Source organism: Ambystoma mexicanum, chromosome 6p (genome assembly GCF_040938575.1).
Source record: "Ambystoma mexicanum isolate Mex_15411 chromosome 6p, UKY_AmexF1_1, whole genome shotgun sequence".
Lineage (NCBI taxonomy): Eukaryota > Metazoa > Chordata > Amphibia > Caudata > Ambystomatidae > Ambystoma > Ambystoma mexicanum.
This window is the reverse complement of record NC_090935.1, coordinates 31074669-31095437: the sequence shown is the minus strand read 5'-3', so window position 1 is coordinate 31095437 and position 20769 is coordinate 31074669. Positions and strand designations below refer to the sequence as shown.

Below are 20769 nucleotides of genomic sequence, written 5' to 3'. Positions count from 1 at the left end.
GTTTGCTTGGGGGGGGCTCTGTTGAATTCCAGGATAGGCAAGGTGAGGCAGCGGCCTAGTGCGCGGACCCCCGAGAGCCCCGGATTGCTGCTGCCCCCGCCTTCAAGCCAGAGATGCATTTTCAAACCGATGTAAGTTTACGTTTGGCTGCTGGCTTCAGCGACGGTGGCTTCAAAGTCCCGCCGGGTCTGCTTTCCTTTGGTAGGGCCAGGAAGCCTCTTACAACAGGTATTGGCTGCCTGTCGCCTGCTTTTATCAACTGTGCCAGGACGTGAGCCTTGTGTGTTACAAAATCAGGACAGCAGGCATTGCAGTGGCTCCTGCTTCAGAAAGGCACCTTGAAGAACAGCACTAGGAGCTAACGGAGGGCACCAGGGGTATGGGGGCCAGTGGTGCAATGGATAAGGCGCCTGACTAGGAGTCAGAAGGTTGTGGGTTCCTCTGCCATCCGGCTGGGCTCCCAACTCTGTGCTTTGTTTCTTTGAATTACATTTAAATTCCCTTGGCCTTCACTGCTCGCAATAGACTTTTGATTTTATGTGGGGCGGGCCCGGTTGCACAGCAAGGAAACACCAGGCGCCATCTCGAAGCACCACCAGTAGGGGTCCCTCCAGAAGGCCCTAACAAGCAGCAGATGATTTCTATGCATGTGTGCGTCCTGTCCTTCAATGGGTGGGGGTTGGCTTGTGTTGGACACAGTCCCAGGGCAGCCCTTCACGTCCCTGATCGGCCACGATCGGCCAGAGACCTCTCTGTGAGCGCCGCAGGCGAGCCTTCTCGGGACCTCAGCAACTGAGGGGCACATTTCCAAATGAGGGAGACATTTCCAGAAAGCGCACCAGGGAACGGCTCAGCCTCTGCTTCGTGGCCTAACCCAGCCTGGTCCTTCTCCAACCATCTGGGAGCTGTCCAAAAGCCGGTGGGCCTGGCGGAATGGGCTCCCAGCAGGCCCTGGCTGACTGGTGATTTGCATACACACAGACACACGCACGCACGCACACTCTCTCTCGTGCTATCTGCTGCCTTTCAGACCCTGCCACCCCTCGCTTGCTTTAAAGGAGCAGTTGGCGAATGACACTGAGCAAAGAATGCACAAGTGGGTAAAGAGATCACACACCTAGAGGCAGCCAGCTCTCATGAAGAGTAGGGCCTAGAAGCAGTGAAGCTTGAGGGGCTGTGCGCTCTTTGCCATGAGCCCCTAGAGGCGGATCATATAGAAAGCGCTATATAGAAATGAGCAGCCAGCAGAGGACAAGGCAGCCGCTCTCGGTGCAGCACAGCACAGAGAGGATCAAGAGAAACGGGAAGGGCTTCCGCGGCAGCGAGCAAGCACAAGACCAGCACGGGAGCGGGGCCCCTTTTATTCTGTCAATAAAAGGTATTTCTCTCCTGGCACGCACGTGTCTAAAAATATGGAACGCTTCACGAATTTGCGTGTCATCCTTGCGCAGGGGCCATGCTAATCTTCTCTGTATCGTTCCAATTTTAGTATATGTGCTGCCGAAGCGAGCACACACTTGGGGCTGAACTGGCCAGTGTATAAAAGCCAGCGCATCGGCTGCCTATTGACCTAGGTTGACTTGTTATGCTCTAACTTTGGCAAGAAACTGTTTGGTTCTGGGGCCGGTATGGAACCAAGAGGCAAAGACCAACGACCCAAGCTTCCTCGCTGCTGGTTTGGCCCAAAAGGAAAGGTTCCGTGTGCTTGGCTATTGCAATGCAGGAAGAAAGGATCATGGTCCAGGCTGCATGCAAAGTGGCACCTCCCGTCATAATGCCTGGGTGATGGGTGCTGTGTGCCTGGACGCATCACAATAGTCCCACAAGCCAGAGAAAAGCCAGAGGGCCTGTGAGTGTTTGCTTGGGGGGGGCCCTGTTGAATTCCAGGATAGGCAGGGTGAGGCAGCGGCCTAGTGCGCGGACCCCCGAGAGCCCCGGATTGCTGCTGCCCCCGCCTTCAAGCCAGAGATGCATTTTCAAACCGATGTAAGTTTACGTTTGGCTGCTTGCTTCAGCGACGGTGGCTTCAAAGTCCCGCCGGGTCTGCTTTCCTTTGGTAGGGCCAGGAAGCCTCTTACAACAGGTATTGGCTGCCTGTCGCCTGCTTTTATCAACTGTGCCAGGACGTGAGCCTTGTGTGTTACAAAATCAGGACAGCAGGCATTGCAGTGGCTCCTGCTTCAGAAAGGCACCTTGAAGAACAGCACTAGGAGCTAACGGAGGGCACCAGGGGTATGGGGGCCAGTGGTGCAATGGATAAGGCGCCTGACTAGGAGTCAGAAGGTTGTGGGTTCCACTGCCATCCGGCTGGGCTCCCAACTCTGTGCTTTGTTTCTTTGAATTACATTTAAATTCCCTTGGCCTTCACTGCTCGCAATAGACTTTTGATTTTATGTGGGGCGGGCCCGGTTGCACAGCAAGGAAACACCAGGCGCCATCTCGAAGCACCACCAGTAGGGGTCCCTCCAGAAGGCCCCAACAAGCAGCAGATGATTTCTATGCATGTGTGCGTCCTGTCCTTCAATGGGTGGGGGTTGGCTTGTGTTGGACACAGTCCCAGGGCAGCCCTTCACGTCCCTGATCGGCCAGAGACCTCTCTGTGAGCGCCGCAGGCGAGCCTTCTCGGGACCTCAGCAACTGAGGGGCACATTTCCAAATGAGGGAGACATTTCCAGAAAGCGCACCAGGGAACGGCTCGGCCTCTGCTCCGTGGCCCAACCCAGCCTGGTCCTTCTCCAACCATCTGGGAGCTGTCCAAAAGCCGGTGGGCCTGGCGGAATGGGCTCCCAGCAGGCCCTGGCTGACTGGTGATTTGCATACACACAGACACACGCACGCACACTCTCTCTCGTGCTATCTGCTGCCTTTCAGACCCTGCCACCCCTGCTTGCTTTAAAGGAGCAGTTGGCGAATGACACTGAGCAAAGAATGCACAAGTGGGTAAAGAGATCACACACCTAGAGGCAGCCAGCTCTCATGAAGAGTAGGGCCTAGAAGCAGTGAAGCTTGAGGGGCTGTGCGCTCTTTGCCATGAGCCCCTAGAGGCGGATCATATAGAAAGCGCTATATAGAAATGAGCAGCCAGCAGAGGACAAGGCAGCCGCTCTCGGTGCAGCACAGCACAGAGAGGATCAAGAGAAACGGGAAGGGCTTCCGCGGCAGCGAGCAAGCACAAGACCAGCACGGGAGCGGGGCCCCTTTTATTCTGTCAATAAAAGGTATTTCTCTCCTGGCACGCACGTGTCTAAAAATATGGAACGCTTCACGAATTTGCGTGTCATCCTTGCGCAGGGGCCATGCTAATCTTCTCTGTATCGTTCCAATTTTAGTATATGTGCTGCCGAAGCGAGCACACACTTGGGGCTGAACTGGCCAGTGTATAAAAGCCAGCGCATCGGCTGCCTATTGACCTAGGTTGACTTGTTATGCTCTAACTTTGGCAAGAAACTGTTTGGTTCTGGGGCCGGTATGGAACCAAGAGGCAAAGACCAACGACCCAAGCTTCCTCGCTGCTGGTTTGGCCCAAAAGGAAAGGTTCCGTGTGCTTGGCTATTGCAATGCAGGAAGAAAGGATCATGGTCCAGGCTGCATGCAAAGTGGCACCTCCCGTCATAATGCCTGGGTGATGGGTGCTGTGTGCCTGGACGCATCACAATAGTCCCACAAGCCAGAGAAAAGCCAGAGGGCCTGTGAGGGTTTGCTTGGGGGGGGCCCTGTTGAATTCCAGGATAGGCAAGGTGAGGCAGCGGCCTAGTGCGCGGACCCCCGAGAGCCCCGGATTGCTGCTGCCCCCGCCTTCAAGCCAGAGATGCATTTTCAAACCGATGTAAGTTTACGTTTGGCTGCTGGCTTCAGCGACGGTGGCTTCAAAGTCCCGCCGGGTCTGCTTTCCTTTGGTAGGGCCAGGAAGCCTCTTACAACAGGTATTGGCTGCCTGTCGCCTGCTTTTATCAACTGTGCCAGGACGTGAGCCTTGTGTGTTACAAAATCAGGACAGCAGGCATTGCAGTGGCTCCTGCTTCAGAAAGGCACCTTGAAGAACAGCACTAGGAGCTAACGGAGGGCACCAGGGGTATGGGGGCCAGTGGTGCAATGGTTAAGGCGCCTGACTAGGAGTCAGAAGGTTGTGGGTTCCACTGCCATCCGGCTGGGCTCCCAACTCTGTGCTTTGTTTCTTTGAATTACATTTAAATTCCCTTGGCCTTCACTGCTCGCAATAGACTTTTGATTTTATGTGGGGCGGGCCCGGTTGCACAGCAAGGAAACACCAGGCGCCATCTTGAAGCACCACCAGCAGGGGTCCCTCCAGAAGGCCCCAACAAGCAGCAGATGATTTCTATGCATGTGTGCGTCCTGTCCTTCAATGGGTGGGGGTTGGCTTGTGTTGGACACAGTCCCAGGGCAGCCCTTCACGTCCCTGATCGGCCAGAGACCTCTCTATGAGCGCCCCAGGTGAGCCTTCTCGGGACCTCAGCAACTGAGGGGCACATTTCCAAATGAGGGAGACATTTCCAGAAAGCGCACCAGGGAACGGCTCGGCCTCTGCTCCGTGGCCCAGCCCAGCCTGGTCCTTATCCAACCATCTGGGAGCTGTCCAAAAGCCGGTGGGCCAAGCGGAATGGGCTCCCAGCAGGCCCTGGCTGACTGGTGATTTGCATACACACAGACACACGCACGCACACTCTCTCTCGTGCTATCTGCTGCCTTTCAGACCCTGCCACCCCTGCTTGCTTTAAAGGAGCAGTTGGCGAATGACACTGAGCAAAGAATGCACAAGTGGGTAAAGAGATCACACACCTAGAGGCAGCCAGCTCTCATGAAGAGTAGGGCCTAGAAGCAGTGAAGCTTGAGGGGCTGTGCGCTCTTTGCCATGAGCCCCTAGAGGCGGGTCATATAGAAAGCGCTATATCGAAATGAGCAGCCAGCAGAGGACAAGGCAGCCGCTCTCGGTGCAGCACAGCACAGAGAGGATCAAGAGAAACGGGAAGGGCTTCCGCGGCAGCGAGCAAGCACAAGACCAGCACGGGAGCGGGGCCCCTTTTATTCTGTCAATAAAAGGTATTTCTCTCCTGGCACGCACGTGTCTAAAAATATGGAACGCTTCACGAATTTGCGTGTCATCCTTGCGCAGGGGCCATGCTAATCTTCTCTGTATCGTTCCAATTTTAGTATATGTGCTGCCGAAGCGAGCACACACTTGGGGCTGAACTGGCCAGTGTATAAAAGCCAGCGCATCGGCTGCCTCTTGACCTAGGTTGACTTGTTATGCTCTAACTTTGGCAAGAAACTATTTGGTTCTGGGGCCGGGATGAAAGCAAGAGGCAAAGACCAACGACCCAAGCTTCCTCGCTGCTGGTTTGGCCCAAAAGGAAAGGTTCCGTGTGCTTGGCTATTGCAATGCAGGAAGAAAGGATCATGGTCCAGGCTGCATGCAAAGTGGCACCTCCCGTCATAATGCCTGGGTGATGGGTGCTGTGTGCCTGGACGCATCACAATAGTCCCACAAGCCAGAGAAAAGCCAGAGGGCCTGTGAGGGTTTGCTTGGGGGGGCACTGTTGAGTTCCAGGATAAGGCAAGGTGAGGCAGCGGCCTAGTGCGCGGACCCCCGAGAGCCCCGGATTGCTGCTGCCCCCGCCTTCAAGCCAGAGATGCATTTTCAAACCGATGTAAGTTTACGTTTGGCTGCTGGCTTCAGCGACGGTGGCTTCAAAGTCCCGCCGGGTCTGCTTTCCTTTGGTAGGGCCAGGAAGCCTCTTACAACAGGTATTGGCTGCCTGTCGCCTGCTTTTATCAACTGTGCCAGGACGTGAGCCTTGTGTGTTACAAAATCAGGACAGCAGGCATTGCAGTGGCTCCTGCTTCAGAAAGGCACCTTGAAGAACAGCACTAGGAGCTAACGGAGGGCACCAGGGGTATGGGGGCCAGTGGTGCAATGGATAAGGCGCCTGACTAGGAGTCAGAAGGTTGTGGGTTCCACTGCCATCCGGCTGGGCTCCCAACTCTGTGCTTTGTTTCTTTGAATTACATTTAAATTCCCTTGGCCTTCACTGCTCGCAATAGACTTTTGATTTTATGTGGGGCGGGCCCGGTTGCACAGCAAGGAAACACCAGGCGCCATCTCGAAGCACCACCAGTAGGGGTCCCTCCAGAAGGCCCCAACAAGCAGCAGATGATTTCTATGCATGTGTGCGTCCTGTCCTTCAATGGGTGGGGGTTGGCTTGTGTTGGACACAGTCCCAGGGCAGCCCTTCACGTCCCTGATCGGCCACGATCGGCCAGAGACCTCTCTGGTGAGCGCCGCAGGCGAGCCTTCTCGGGACCTCAGCAACTGAGGGGCACATTTCCAAATGAGGGAGACATTTCCAGAAAGCGCACCAGGGAACGGCTCGGCCTCTGCTTCGTGGCCTAACCCAGCCTGGTCCTTCTCCAACCATCTGGGAGCTGTCCAAAAGCCGGTGGGCCTGGCGGAATGGGCTCCCAGCAGGCCCTGGCTGACTGGTGATTTGCATACACACAGACACACGCACGCACGCACACTCTCTCTCGTGCTATCTGCTGCCTTTCAGACCCTGCCACCCCTCGCTTGCTTTAAAGGAGCAGTTGGCGAATGACACTGAGCAAAGAATGCACAAGTGGGTAAAGAGATCACACACCTAGAGGCAGCCAGCTCTCATGAAGAGTAGGGCCTAGAAGCAGTGAAGCTTGAGGGGCTGTGCGCTCTTTGCCATGAGCCCCTAGAGGCGGATCATATAGAAAGCGCTATATAGAAATGAGCAGCCAGCAGAGGACAAGGCAGCCGCTCTCGGTGCAGCACAGCACAGAGAGGATCAAGAGAAACGGGAAGGGCTTCCGCGGCAGCGAGCAAGCACAAGACCAGCACGGGAGCGGGGCCCCTTTTATTCTGTCAATAAAAGGTATTTCTCTCCTGGCACGCACGTGTCTAAAAATATGGAACGCTTCACGAATTTGCGTGTCATCCTTGCGCAGGGGCCATGCTAATCTTCTCTGTATCGTTCCAATTTTAGTATATGTGCTGCCGAAGCGAGCACACACTTGGGGCTGAACTGGCCAGTGTATAAAAGCCAGCGCATCGGCTGCCTATTGACCTAGGTTGACTTGTTATGCTCTAACTTTGGCAAGAAACTGTTTGGTTCTGGGGCCGGTATGGAACCAAGAGGCAAAGACCAACGACCCAAGCTTCCTCGCTGCTGGTTTGGCCCAAAAGGAAAGGTTCCGTGTGCTTGGCTATTGCAATGCAGGAAGAAAGGATCATGGTCCAGGCTGCATGCAAAGTGGCACCTCCCGTCATAATGCCTGGGTGATGGGTGCTGTGTGCCTGGACGCATCACAATAGTCCCACAAGCCAGAGAAAAGCCAGAGGGCCTGTGAGGGTTTGCTTGGGGGGGGCCCTGTTGAATTCCAGGATAGGCAAGGTGAGGCAGCGGCCTAGTGCGCGGACCCCCGAGAGCCCCGGATTGCTGCTGCCCCCGCCTTCAAGCCAGAGATGCATTTTCAAACCGATGTAAGTTTACGTTTGGCTGCTGGCTTCAGCGACGGTGGCTTCAAAGTCCCGCCGGGTCTGCTTTCCTTTGGTAGGGCCAGGAAGCCTCTTACAACAGGTATTGGCTGCCTGTCGCCTGCTTTTATCAACTGTGCCAGGACGTGAGCCTTGTGTGTTACAAAATCAGGACAGCAGGCATTGCAGTGGCTCCTGCTTCAGAAAGGCACCTTGAAGAACAGCACTAGGAGCTAACGGAGGGCACCAGGGGTATGGGGGCCAGTGGTGCAATGGATAAGGCGCCTGACTAGGAGTCAGAAGGTTGTGGGTTCCACTGCCATCCGGCTGGGCTCCCAACTCTGTGCTTTGTTTCTTTGAATTACATTTAAATTCCCTTGGCCTTCACTGCTCGCAATAGACTTTTGATTTTATGTGGGGCGGGCCCGGTTGCACAGCAAGGAAACACCAGGCGCCATCTCCAAGCACCACCAGTAGGGGTCCCTCCAGAAGGCCCCAACAAGCAGCAGATGATTTCTATGCATGTGTGCGTCCTGTCCTTCAATGGGTGGGGGTTGGCTTGTGTTGGACACAGTCCCAGGGCAGCCCTTCACGTCCCTGATCGGCCACGATCGGCGAGAGACCTCTCTGTGAGCGCCGCAGGCGAGCCTTCTCGGGACCTCAGCAACTGAGGGGCACATTTCCAAATGAGGGAGACATTTCCAGAAAGCGCACCAGGGAACGGCTCGGCCTCTGCTTCGTGGCCTAACCCAGCCTGGTCCTTCTCCAACCATCTGGGAGCTGTCCAAAAGCCGGTGGGCCTGGCGGAATGGGCTCCCAGCAGGCCCTGGCTGACTGGTGATTTGCATACACACAGACACACGCACGCACGCACACTCTCTCTCGTGCTATCTGCTGCCTTTCAGACCCTGCCACCCCTCGCTTGCTTTAAAGGAGCAGTTGGCGAATGACACTGAGCAAAGAATGCACAAGTGGGTAAAGAGATCACACACCTAGAGGCAGCCAGCTCTCATGAAGAGTAGGGCCTAGAAGCAGTGAAGCTTGAGGGGCTGTGCGCTCTTTGCCATGAGCCCCTAGAGGCGGATCATATAGAAAGCGCTATATAGAAATGAGCAGCCAGCAGAGGACAAGGCAGCCGCTCTCGGTGCAGCACAGCACAGAGAGGATCAAGAGAAACGGGAAGGGCTTCCGCGGCAGCGAGCAAGCACAAGACGAGCACGGGAGCGGGGCGGGGCCCCTTTTATTCTGTCAATAAAAGGTATTTCTCTCCTGGCACGCACGTGTCTAAAAATATGGAACGCTTCACGAATTTGCGTGTCATCCTTGCGCAGGGGCCATGCTAATCTTCTCTGTATCGTTCCAATTTTAGTATATGTGCTGCCGAAGCGAGCACACACTTGGGGCTGAACTGGCCAGTGTATAAAAGCCAGCGCATCGGCTGCCTATTGACCTAGGTTGACTTGTTATGCTCTAACTTTGGCAAGAAACTGTTTGGTTCTGGGGCCGGTATGGAACCAAGAGGCAAAGACCAACGACCCAAGCTTCCTCGCTGCTGGTTTGGCCCAAAAGGAAAGGTTCCGTGTGCTTGGCTATTGCAATGCAGGAAGAAAGGATCATGGTCCAGGCTGCATGCAAAGTGGCACCTCCCGTCATAATGCCTGGGTGATGGGTGCTGTGTGCCTGGACGCATCACAATAGTCCCACAAGCCAGAGAAAAGCCAGAGGGCCTGTGAGGGTTTGCTTGGGGGGGGCCCTGTTGAATTCCAGGATAGGCAAGGTGAGGCAGCGGCCTAGTGCGCGGACCCCCGAGAGCCCCGGATTGCTGCTGCCCCCGCCTTCAAGCAAGAGATGCATTTTCAAACCGATGTAAGTTTACGTTTGGCTGCTGGCTTCAGCGACGGTGGCTTCAAAGTCCCGCCGGGTCTGCTTTCCTTTGGTAGGGCCAGGAAGCCTCTTACAACAGGTATTGGCTGCCTGTCGCCTGCTTTTATCAACTGTGCCAGGACGTGAGCCTTGTGTGTTACAAAATCAGGACAGCAGGCATTGCAGTGGCTCCTGCTTCAGAAAGGCACCTTGAAGAACAGCACTAGGAGCTAACGGAGGGCACCAGGGGTATGGGGGCCAGTGGTGCAATGGATAAGGCGCCTGACTAGGAGTCAGAAGGTTGTGGGTTCCTCTGCCATCCGGCTGGGCTCCCAACTCTGTGCTTTGTTTCTTTGAATTACATTTAAATTCCCTTGGCCTTCACTGCTCGCAATAGACTTTTGATTTTATGTGGGGCGGGCCCGGTTGCACAGCAAGGAAACACCAGGCGCCATCTCGAAGCACCACCAGTAGGGGTCCCTCCAGAAGGCCCCAACAAGCAGCAGATGATTTCTATGCATGTGTGCGTCCTGTCCTTCAATGGGTGGGGGTTGGCTTGTGTTGGACACAGTCCCAGGGCAGCCCTTCACGTCCCTGATCGGCCAGAGACCTCTCTGGTGAGCGCCGCAGGCGAGCCTTCTCGGGACCTCAGCAACTGAGGGGCACATTTCCAAATGAGGGAGACATTTCCAGAAAGCGCACCAGGGAACGGCTCAGCCTCTGCTTCGTGGCCTAACCCAGCCTGGTCCTTCTCCAACCATCTGGGAGCTGTCCAAAAGCCGGTGGGCCTGGCGGAATGGGCTCCCAGCAGGCCCTGGCTGACTGGTGATTTGCATACACACAGACACACGCACGCACGCACACTCTCTCTCGTGCTATCTGCTGCCTTTCAGACCCTGCCACCCCTCGCTTGCTTTAAAGGAGCAGTTGGCGAATGACACTGAGCAAAGAATGCACAAGTGGGTAAAGAGATCACACACCTAGAGGCAGCCAGCTCTCATGAAGAGTAGGGCCTAGAAGCAGTGAAGCTTGAGGGGCTGTGCGCTCTTTGCCATGAGCCCCTAGAGGCGGGTCATATAGAAAGCGCTATATAGAAATGAGCAGCCAGCAGAGGACAAGGCAGCCGCTCTCGGTGCAGCACAGCACAGAGAGGATCAAGAGAAACGGGAAGGGCTTCCGCGGCAGCGAGCAAGCACAAGACCAGCACGGGAGCGGGGCCCCTTTTATTCTGTCAATAAAAGGTATTTCTCTCCTGGCACGCACGTGTCTAAAAATATGGAACGCTTCACGAATTTGCGTGTCATCCTTGCGCAGGGGCCATGCTAATCTTCTCTGTATCGTTCCAATTTTAGTATATGTGCTGCCGAAGCGAGCACACACTTGGGGCTGAACTGGCCAGTGTATAAAAGCCAGCGCATCGGCTGCCTATTGACCTAGGTTGACTTGTTATGCTCTAACTTTGGCAAGAAACTGTTTGGTTCTGGGGCCGGTATGGAACCAAGAGGCAAAGACCAACGACCCAAGCTTCCTCGCTGCTGGTTTGGCCCAAAAGGAAAGGTTCCGTGTGCTTGGCTATTGCAATGCAGGAAGAAAGGATCATGGTCCAGGCTGCATGCAAAGTGGCACCTCCCGTCATAATGCCTGGGTGATGGGTGCTGTGTGCCTGGACGCATCACAATAGTCCCACAAGCCAGAGAAAAGCCAGAGGGCCTGTGAGGGTTTGCTTGGGGGGGGCCCTGTTGAATTCCAGGATAGGCAAGGTGAGGCAGCGGCCTAGTGCGCGGACCCCCGAGAGCCCCGGATTGCTGCTGCCCCCGCCTTCAAGCCAGAGATGCATTTTCAAACCGATGTAAGTTTACGTTTGGCTGCTGGCTTCAGCGACGGTGGCTTCAAAGTCCCGCCGGGTCTGCTTTCCTTTGGTAGGGCCAGGAAGCCTCTTACAACAGGTATTGGCTGCCTGTCGCCTGCTTTTATCAACTGTGCCAGGACGTGAGCCTTGTGTGTTACAAAATCAGGACAGCAGGCATTGCAGTGGCTCCTGCTTCAGAAAGGCACCTTGAAGAACAGCACTAGGAGCTAACGGAGGGCACCAGGGGTATGGGGGCCAGTGGTGCAATGGATAAGGCGCCTGACTAGGAGTCAGAAGGTTGTGGGTTCCACTGCCATCCGGCTGGGCTCCCAACTCTGTGCTTTGTTTCTTTGAATTACATTTAAATTCCCTTGGCCTTCACTGCTCGCAATAGACTTTTGATTTTATGTGGGGCGGGCCCGGTTGCACAGCAAGGAAACACCAGGCGCCATCTCGAAGCACCACCAGTAGGGGTCCCTCCAGAAGGCCCTAACAAGCAGCAGATGATTTCTATGCATGTGTGCGTCCTGTCCTTCAATGGGTGGGGGTTGGCTTGTGTTGGACACAGTCCCAGGGCAGCCCTTCACGTCCCTGATCGGCCACGATCGGCCAGAGACCTCTCTGTGAGCGCCGCAGGCGAGCCTTCTCGGGACCTCAGCAACTGAGGGGCACATTTCCAAATGAGGGAGACATTTCCAGAAAGCGCACCAGGGAACGGCTCAGCCTCTGCTTCGTGGCCTAACCCAGCCTGGTCCTTCTCCAACCATCTGGGAGCTGTCCAAAAGCCGGTGGGCCTGGCGGAATGGGCTCCCAGCAGGCCCTGGCTGACTGGTGATTTGCATACACACAGACACACGCACGCACGCACACTCTCTCTCGTGCTATCTGCTGCCTTTCAGACCCTGCCACCCCTCGCTTGCTTTAAAGGAGCAGTTGGCGAATGACACTGAGCAAAGAATGCACAAGTGGGTAAAGAGATCACACACCTAGAGGCAGCCAGCTCTCATGAAGAGTAGGGCCTAGAAGCAGTGAAGCTTGAGGGGCTGTGCGCTCTTTGCCATGAGCCCCTAGAGGCGGATCATATAGAAAGCGCTATATAGAAATGAGCAGCCAGCAGAGGACAAGGCAGCCGCTCTCGGTGCAGCACAGCACAGAGAGGATCAAGAGAAACGGGAAGGGCTTCCGCGGCAGCGAGCAAGCACAAGACCAGCACGGGAGCGGGGCCCCTTTTATTCTGTCAATAAAAGGTATTTCTCTCCTGGCACGCACGTGTCTAAAAATATGGAACGCTTCACGAATTTGCGTGTCATCCTTGCGCAGGGGCCATGCTAATCTTCTCTGTATCGTTCCAATTTTAGTATATGTGCTGCCGAAGCGAGCACACACTTGGGGCTGAACTGGCCAGTGTATAAAAGCCAGCGCATCGGCTGCCTATTGACCTAGGTTGACTTGTTATGCTCTAACTTTGGCAAGAAACTGTTTGGTTCTGGGGCCGGTATGGAACCAAGAGGCAAAGACCAACGACCCAAGCTTCCTCGCTGCTGGTTTGGCCCAAAAGGAAAGGTTCCGTGTGCTTGGCTATTGCAATGCAGGAAGAAAGGATCATGGTCCAGGCTGCATGCAAAGTGGCACCTCCCGTCATAATGCCTGGGTGATGGGTGCTGTGTGCCTGGACGCATCACAATAGTCCCACAAGCCAGAGAAAAGCCAGAGGGCCTGTGAGTGTTTGCTTGGGGGGGGCCTTGTTGAATTCCAGGATAGGCAGGGTGAGGCAGCGGCCTAGTGCGCGGACCCCCGAGAGCCCCGGATTGCTGCTGCCCCCGCCTTCAAGCCAGAGATGCATTTTCAAACCGATGTAAGTTTACGTTTGGCTGCTTGCTTCAGCGACGGTGGCTTCAAAGTCCCGCCGGGTCTGCTTTCCTTTGGTAGGGCCAGGAAGCCTCTTACAACAGGTATTGGCTGCCTGTCGCCTGCTTTTATCAACTGTGCCAGGACGTGAGCCTTGTGTGTTACAAAATCAGGACAGCAGGCATTGCAGTGGCTCCTGCTTCAGAAAGGCACCTTGAAGAACAGCACTAGGAGCTAACGGAGGGCACCAGGGGTATGGGGGCCAGTGGTGCAATGGATAAGGCGCCTGACTAGGAGTCAGAAGGTTGTGGGTTCCACTGCCATCCGGCTGGGCTCCCAACTCTGTGCTTTGTTTCTTTGAATTACATTTAAATTCCCTTGGCCTTCACTGCTCGCAATAGACTTTTGATTTTATGTGGGGCGGGCCCGGTTGCACAGCAAGGAAACACCAGGCGCCATCTCGAAGCACCACCAGTAGGGGTCCCTCCAGAAGGCCCCAACAAGCAGCAGATGATTTCTATGCATGTGTGCGTCCTGTCCTTCAATGGGTGGGGGTTGGCTTGTGTTGGACACAGTCCCAGGGCAGCCCTTCACGTCCCTGATCGGCCACGATCGGCCAGAGACCTCTCTGGTGAGCGCCGCAGGCGAGCCTTCTCGGGACCTCAGCAACTGAGGGGCACATTTCCAAATGAGGGAGACATTTCCAGAAAGCGCACCAGGGAACGGCTCAGCCTCTGCTTCGTGGCCTAACCCAGCCTGGTCCTTCTCCAACCATCTGGGAGCTGTCCAAAAGCCGGTGGGCCTGGCGGAATGGGCTCCCAGCAGGCCCTGGCTGACTGGTGATTTGCATACACACAGACACACGCACGCACGCACACTCTCTCTCGTGCTATCTGCTGCCTTTCAGACCCTGCCACCCCTCGCTTGCTTTAAAGGAGCAGTTGGCGAATGACACTGAGCAAAGAATGCACAAGTGGGTAAAGAGATCACACACCTAGAGGCAGCCAGCTCTCATGAAGAGTAGGGCCTAGAAGCAGTGAAGCTTGAGGGGCTGTGCGCTCTTTGCCATGAGCCCCTAGAGGCGGATCATATAGAAAGCGCTATATAGAAATGAGCAGCCAGCAGAGGACAAGGCAGCCGCTCTTGGTGCAGCACAGAGAGGATCAAGAGAAACGGGAAGGGCTTCCGCGGCAGCGAGCAAGCACAAGACCAGCACGGGAGCGGGGCCCCTTTTATTCTGTCAATAAAAGGTATTTCTCTCCTGGCACGCACGTGTCTAAAAATATGGAACGCTTCACGAATTTGCGTGTCATCCTTGCGCAGGGGCCATGCTAATCTTCTCTGTATCGTTCCAATTTTAGTATATGTGCTGCCGAAGCGAGCACACACTTGGGGCTGAACTGGCCAGTGTATAAAAGCCAGCGCATCGGCTGCCTATTGACCTAGGTTGACTTGTTATGCTCTAACTTTGGCAAGAAACTGTTTGGTTCTGGGGCCGGTATGGAACCAAGAGGCAAAGACCAACGACCCAAGCTTCCTCGCTGCTGGTTTGGCCCAAAAGGAAAGGTTCCGTGTGCTTGGCTATTGCAATGCAGGAAGAAAGGATCATGGTCCAGGCTGCATGCAAAGTGGCACCTCCCGTCATAATGCCTGGGTGATGGGTGCTGTGTGCCTGGACGCATCACAATAGTCCCACAAGCCAGAGAAAAGCCAGAGGGCCTGTGAGGGTTTGCTTGGGGGGGGCCCTGTTGAATTCCAGGATAGGCAAGGTGAGGCAGCGGCCTAGTGCGCGGACCCCCGAGAGCCCCGGATTGCTGCTGCCCCCGCCTTCAAGCCAGAGATGCATTTTCAAACCGATGTAAGTTTACGTTTGGCTGCTGGCTTCAGCGACGGTGGCTTCAAAGTCCCGCCGGGTCTGCTTTCCTTTGGTAGGGCCAGGAAGCCTCTTACAACAGGTATTGGCTGCCTGTCGCCTGCTTTTATCAACTGTGCCAGGACGTGAGCCTTGTGTGTTACAAAATCAGGACAGCAGGCATTGCAGTGGCTCCTGCTTCAGAAAGGCACCTTGAAGAACAGCACTAGGAGCTAACGGAGGGCACCAGGGGTATGGGGGCCAGTGGTGCAATGGATAAGGCGCCTGACTAGGAGTCAGAAGGTTGTGGGTTCCACTGCCATCCGGCTGGGCTCCCAACTCTGTGCTTTGTTTCTTTGAATTACATTTAAATTCCCTTGGCCTTCACTGCTCGCAATAGACTTTTGATTTTATGTGGGGCGGGCCCGGTTGCACAGCAAGGAAACACCAGGCGCCATCTCGAAGCACCACCAGTAGGGGTCCCTCCAGAAGGCCCTAACAAGCAGCAGATGATTTCTATGCATGTGTGCGTCCTGTCCTTCAATGGGTGGGGGTTGGCTTGTGTTGGACACAGTCCCAGGGCAGCCCTTCACGTCCCTGATCGGCCACGATCGGCCAGAGACCTCTCTGTGAGCGCCGCAGGCGAGCCTTCTCGGGACCTCAGCAACTGAGGGGCACATTTCCAAATGAGGGAGACATTTCCAGAAAGCGCACCAGGGAACGGCTCAGCCTCTGCTTCGTGGCCTAACCCAGCCTGGTCCTTCTCCAACCATCTGGGAGCTGTCCAAAAGCCGGTGGGCCTGGCGGAATGGGCTCCCAGCAGGCCCTGGCTGACTGGTGATTTGCATACACACAGACACACGCACGCACGCACACTCTCTCTCGTGCTATCTGCTGCCTTTCAGACCCTGCCACCCCTCGCTTGCTTTAAAGGAGCAGTTGGCGAATGACACTGAGCAAAGAATGCACAAGTGGGTAAAGAGATCACACACCTAGAGGCAGCCAGCTCTCATGAAGAGTAGGGCCTAGAAGCAGTGAAGCTTGAGGGGCTGTGCGCTCTTTGCCATGAGCCCCTAGAGGCGGATCATATAGAAAGCGCTATATAGAAATGAGCAGCCAGCAGAGGACAAGGCAGCCGCTCTCGGTGCAGCACAGCACAGAGAGGATCAAGAGAAACGGGAAGGGCTTCCGCGGCAGCGAGCAAGCACAAGACCAGCACGGGAGCGGGGCCCCTTTTATTCTGTCAATAAAAGGTATTTCTCTCCTGGCACGCACGTGTCTAAAAATATGGAACGCTTCACGAATTTGCGTGTCATCCTTGCGCAGGGGCCATGCTAATCTTCTCTGTATCGTTCCAATTTTAGTATATGTGCTGCCGAAGCGAGCACACACTTGGGGCTGAACTGGCCAGTGTATAAAAGCCAGCGCATCGGCTGCCTATTGACCTAGGTTGACTTGTTATGCTCTAACTTTGGCAAGAAACTGTTTGGTTCTGGGGCCGGTATGGAACCAAGAGGCAAAGACCAACGACCCAAGCTTCCTCGCTGCTGGTTTGGCCCAAAAGGAAAGGTTCCGTGTGCTTGGCTATTGCAATGCAGGAAGAAAGGATCATGGTCCAGGCTGCATGCAAAGTGGCACCTCCCGTCATAATGCCTGGGTGATGGGTGCTGTGTGCCTGGACGCATCACAATAGTCCCACAAGCCAGAGAAAAGCCAGAGGGCCTGTGAGTGTTTGCTTGGGGGGGGCCCTGTTGAATTCCAGGATAGGCAGGGTGAGGCAGCGGCCTAGTGCGCGGACCCCCGAGAGCCCCGGATTGCTGCTGCCCCCGCCTTCAAGCCAGAGATGCATTTTCAAACCGATGTAAGTTTACGTTTGGCTGCTTGCTTCAGCGACGGTGGCTTCAAAGTCCCGCCGGGTCTGCTTTCCTTTGGTAGGGCCAGGAAGCCTCTTACAACAGGTATTGGCTGCCTGTCGCCTGCTTTTATCAACTGTGCCAGGACGTGAGCCTTGTGTGTTACAAAATCAGGACAGCAGGCATTGCAGTGGCTCCTGCTTCAGAAAGGCACCTTGAAGAACAGCACTAGGAGCTAACGGAGGGCACCAGGGGTATGGGGGCCAGTGGTGCAATGGATAAGGCGCCTGACTAGGAGTCAGAAGGTTGTGGGTTCCACTGCCATCCGGCTGGGCTCCCAACTCTGTGCTTTGTTTCTTTGAATTACATTTAAATTCCCTTGGCCTTCACTGCTCGCAATAGACTTTTGATTTTATGTGGGGCGGGCCCGGTTGCACAGCAAGGAAACACCAGGCGCCATCTCGAAGCACCACCAGTAGGGGTCCCTCCAGAAGGCCCCAACAAGCAGCAGATGATTTCTATGCATGTGTGCGTCCTGTCCTTCAATGGGTGGGGGTTGGCTTGTGTTGGACACAGTCCCAGGGCAGCCCTTCACGTCCCTGATCGGCCACGATCGGCCAGAGACCTCTCTGTGAGCGCCGCAGGCGAGCCTTCTCGGGACCTCAGCAACTGAGGGGCACATTTCCAAATGAGGGAGACATTTCCAGAAAGCGCACCAGGGAACGGCTCAGCCTCTGCTTCGTGGCCTAACCCAGCCTGGTCCTTCTCCAACCATCTGGGAGCTGTCCAAAAGCCGGTGGGCCTGGCGGAATGGGCTCCCAGCAGGCCCTGGCTGACTGGTGATTTGCATACACACAGACACACGCACGCACGCACACTCTCTCTCGTGCTATCTGCTGCCTTTCAGACCCTGCCACCCCTCGCTTGCTTTAAAGGAGCAGTTGGCGAATGACACTGAGCAAAGAATGCACAAGTGGGTAAAGAGATCACACACCTAGAGGCAGCCAGCTCTCATGAAGAGTAGGGCCTAGAAGCAGTGAAGCTTGAGGGGCTGTGCGCTCTTTGCCATGAGCCCCTAGAGGCGGATCATATAGAAAGCGCTATATAGAAATGAGCAGCCAGCAGAGGACAAGGCAGCCGCTCTTGGTGCAGCACAGAGAGGATCAAGAGAAACGGGAAGGGCTTCCGCGGCAGCGAGCAAGCACAAGACCAGCACGGGAGCGGGGCCCCTTTTATTCTGTCAATAAAAGGTATTTCTCTCCTGGCACGCACGTGTCTAAAAATATGGAACGCTTCACGAATTTGCGTGTCATCCTTGCGCAGGGGCCATGCTAATCTTCTCTGTATCGTTCCAATTTTAGTATATGTGCTGCCGAAGCGAGCACACACTTGGGGCTGAACTGGCCAGTGTATAAAAGCCAGCGCATCGGCTGCCTATTGACCTAGGTTGACTTGTTATGCTCTAACTTTGGCAAGAAACTGTTTGGTTCTGGGGCCGGTATGGAACCAAGAGGCAAAGACCAACGACCCAAGCTTCCTCGCTGCTGGTTTGGCCCAAAAGGAAAGGTTCCGTGTGCTTGGCTATTGCAATGCAGGAAGAAAGGATCATGGTCCAGGCTGCATGCAAAGTGGCACCTCCCGTCATAATGCCTGGGTGATGGGTGCTGTGTGCCTGGACGCATCACAATAGTCCCACAAGCCAGAGAAAAGCCAGAGGGCCTGTGAGGGTTTGCTTGGGGGGGGCCCTGTTGAATTCCAGGATAGGCAAGGTGAGGCAGCGGCCTAGTGCGCGGACCCCCGAGAGCCCCGGATTGCTGCTGCCCCCGCCTTCAAGCAAGAGATGCATTTTCAAACCGATGTAAGTTTACGTTTGGCTGCTGGCTTCAGCGACGGTGGCTTCAAAGTCCCGCCGGGTCTGCTTTCCTTTGGTAGGGCCAGGAAGCCTCTTACAACAGGTATTGGCTGCCTGTCGCCTGCTTTTATCAACTGTGCCAGGACGTGAGCCTTGTGTGTTACAAAATCAGGACAGCAGGCATTGCAGTGGCTCCTGCTTCAGAAAGGCACCTTGAAGAACAGCACTAGGAGCTAACGGAGGGCACCAGGGGTATGGGGGCCAGTGGTGCAATGGATAAGGCGCCTGACTAGGAGTCAGAAGGTTGTGGGTTCCTCTGCCATCCGGCTGGGCTCCCAACTCTGTGCTTTGTTTCTTTGAATTACATTTAAATTCCCTTGGCCTTCTCTGCTCGCAATAGACTTTTGATTTTATGTGGGGCGGGCCCGGTTGCACAGCAAGGAAACACCAGGCGCCATCTCGAAGCACCACCAGTAGGGGTCCCTCCAGAAGGCCCCAACAAGCAGCAGATGATTTCTATGCATGTGTGCGTCCTGTCCTTCAATGGGTGGGGGTTGGCTTGTGTTGGACACAGTCCCAGGGCAGCCCTTCACGTCCCTGATCGGCCACGATCGGCCAGAGACCTCTCTGGTGAGCGCCGCAGGCGAGCCTTCTCGGGACCTCAGCAACTGAGGGGCACATTTCCAAATGAGGGAGACATTTCCAGAAAGCGCACCAGGGAACGGCTCGGCTTCTGCTTCGTGGCCTAACCCAGCCTGGTCCTTCTCCAACCATCTGGGAGCTGTCCAAAAGCCGGTGGGCCTGGCGGAATGGGCTCCCAGCAGGCCCTGGCTGACTGGTGATTTGCATACACACAGACACACGCACGCACGCACACTCTCTCTCGTGCTATCTGCTGCCTTTCAGACCCTGCCACCCCTCGCTTGCTTTAAAGGAGCAGTTGGCGAATGACACTGAGCAAAGAATGCACAAGTGGGTAAAGAGATCACACACCTAGAGGCAGCCAGCTCTCATGAAGAGTAGGGCCTAGAAGCAGTGAAGCTTGAGGGGCTGTGCGCTCTTTGCCATGAGCCCCTAGAGGCGGGTCATATAGAAAGCGCTATATAGAAATGAGCAGCCAGCAGAGGACAAGGCAGCCGCTCTCGGTGCAGCACAGCACAGAGAGGATCAAGAGAAACGGGAAGGGCTTCCGCGGCAGCGAGCAAGCACAAGACGAGCACGGGAGCGGGGCCCCTTTTATTCTGTCAATAAAAGGTATTTCTCTCCTGGCACGCACGTGTCTAAAAATATGGAACGCTTCACGAATTTGCGTGTCATCCTTGCGCAGGGGCCATGCTAATCTTCTCTGTATCGTTCCAATTTTAGTATATGTGCTGCCGAAGCGAGCACACACTTGGGGCTGAACTGGCCAGTGTATAAAAGCCAGCGCATCGGCTGCCTATTGACCTAGGTTGACTTGTTATGCTCTAACTTTGGCAAGAAACTGTTTGGTTCTGGGGCCGGTATGGAACCAAGAGGCAAAGACCAACGACCCAAGCTTCCTCGCTGCTGGTTTGGCCCAAAAGGAAAGGTTCCGTGTGCTTGGCTATTGCAATGCAGGAAAGAAAGGATCATGGTCCAGGCTGCATGCAAAGTGGCACCTCCCGTCATAATGCCTGGGAGATGGGTGCTGTGTGCCTGGACGCATCACAATAGTCCCACAAGCCAGAGAAAAGCCAGAGGGCCTGTGAGGGTTTGCTTGGGGGGGGCCCTGTTGAATTCCAGGATAGGCAAGGTGAGGCAGCGGCCTAGTGCGCGGACCCCCGAGAGCCCCGGATTGCTGCTGCCCCCGCCTTCAAGCCAGAGATGCATTTTCAAACCGATGTAAGTTTACGTTTGGCTGCTGGCTTCAGCGACGGTGGCTTCAAAGTCCCGCCGGGTCTGCTTTCCTTTGGTAGGGCCATGAAGCCTCTTACAACAGGTATTGGCTGCCTGTCGCCTGCTTTTATCAACTGTGCCAGGACGTGAGCCTTGTGTGTTACAAAATCAGGACAGCAGGCATTGCAGTGGCTCCTGCTTCAGAAAGGCACCTTGAAGAACAGCACTAGGAGCTAACGGAGGGCACCAGGGGTATGGGGGCCAGTGGTGCAATGGATA

The 20769-nt window shown here is 55.3% G+C and overlaps 11 non-coding genes across 11 annotated transcripts; all 11 read right to left on the bottom strand.

The window, feature by feature from the left end:
• Positions 1 to 1406: 1406 nt before the first annotated feature.
• LOC138512134 (U6 spliceosomal RNA) lies at positions 1407 to 1513 on the bottom strand. The gene has a single exon (XR_011280999.1). It is a non-coding gene; the product is annotated as a U6 spliceosomal RNA (small nuclear RNA).
• Positions 1514 to 3246: 1733 nt separating this feature from the next.
• On the bottom strand, positions 3247 to 3353 carry LOC138512133 (U6 spliceosomal RNA). The gene has a single exon (XR_011280998.1). It is a non-coding gene; the product is annotated as a U6 spliceosomal RNA (small nuclear RNA).
• A 1733-nt stretch (positions 3354 to 5086) lies between these two features.
• Positions 5087 to 5193, bottom strand: LOC138512132 (U6 spliceosomal RNA). The gene has a single exon (XR_011280997.1). It is a non-coding gene; the product is annotated as a U6 spliceosomal RNA (small nuclear RNA).
• Positions 5194 to 6942: 1749 nt separating this feature from the next.
• On the bottom strand, positions 6943 to 7049 carry LOC138512131 (U6 spliceosomal RNA). The gene has a single exon (XR_011280996.1). It is a non-coding gene; the product is annotated as a U6 spliceosomal RNA (small nuclear RNA).
• Positions 7050 to 8802: 1753 nt separating this feature from the next.
• Positions 8803 to 8909, bottom strand: LOC138512130 (U6 spliceosomal RNA). The gene has a single exon (XR_011280995.1). It is a non-coding gene; the product is annotated as a U6 spliceosomal RNA (small nuclear RNA).
• Positions 8910 to 10648: 1739 nt separating this feature from the next.
• Positions 10649 to 10755, bottom strand: LOC138512129 (U6 spliceosomal RNA). The gene has a single exon (XR_011280994.1). It is a non-coding gene; the product is annotated as a U6 spliceosomal RNA (small nuclear RNA).
• Positions 10756 to 12503: 1748 nt separating this feature from the next.
• LOC138512128 (U6 spliceosomal RNA) lies at positions 12504 to 12610 on the bottom strand. The gene has a single exon (XR_011280993.1). It is a non-coding gene; the product is annotated as a U6 spliceosomal RNA (small nuclear RNA).
• Positions 12611 to 14354: 1744 nt separating this feature from the next.
• LOC138512126 (U6 spliceosomal RNA) lies at positions 14355 to 14461 on the bottom strand. Its single transcript, XR_011280992.1, has one exon. It is a non-coding gene; the product is annotated as a U6 spliceosomal RNA (small nuclear RNA).
• A 1748-nt stretch (positions 14462 to 16209) lies between these two features.
• On the bottom strand, positions 16210 to 16316 carry LOC138512125 (U6 spliceosomal RNA). The gene has a single exon (XR_011280991.1). It is a non-coding gene; the product is annotated as a U6 spliceosomal RNA (small nuclear RNA).
• A 1743-nt stretch (positions 16317 to 18059) lies between these two features.
• LOC138512124 (U6 spliceosomal RNA) lies at positions 18060 to 18166 on the bottom strand. The gene has a single exon (XR_011280990.1). It is a non-coding gene; the product is annotated as a U6 spliceosomal RNA (small nuclear RNA).
• A 1749-nt stretch (positions 18167 to 19915) lies between these two features.
• LOC138512123 (U6 spliceosomal RNA) lies at positions 19916 to 20022 on the bottom strand. Its single transcript, XR_011280989.1, has one exon. It is a non-coding gene; the product is annotated as a U6 spliceosomal RNA (small nuclear RNA).
• Positions 20023 to 20769: the final 747 nt, after the last annotated feature.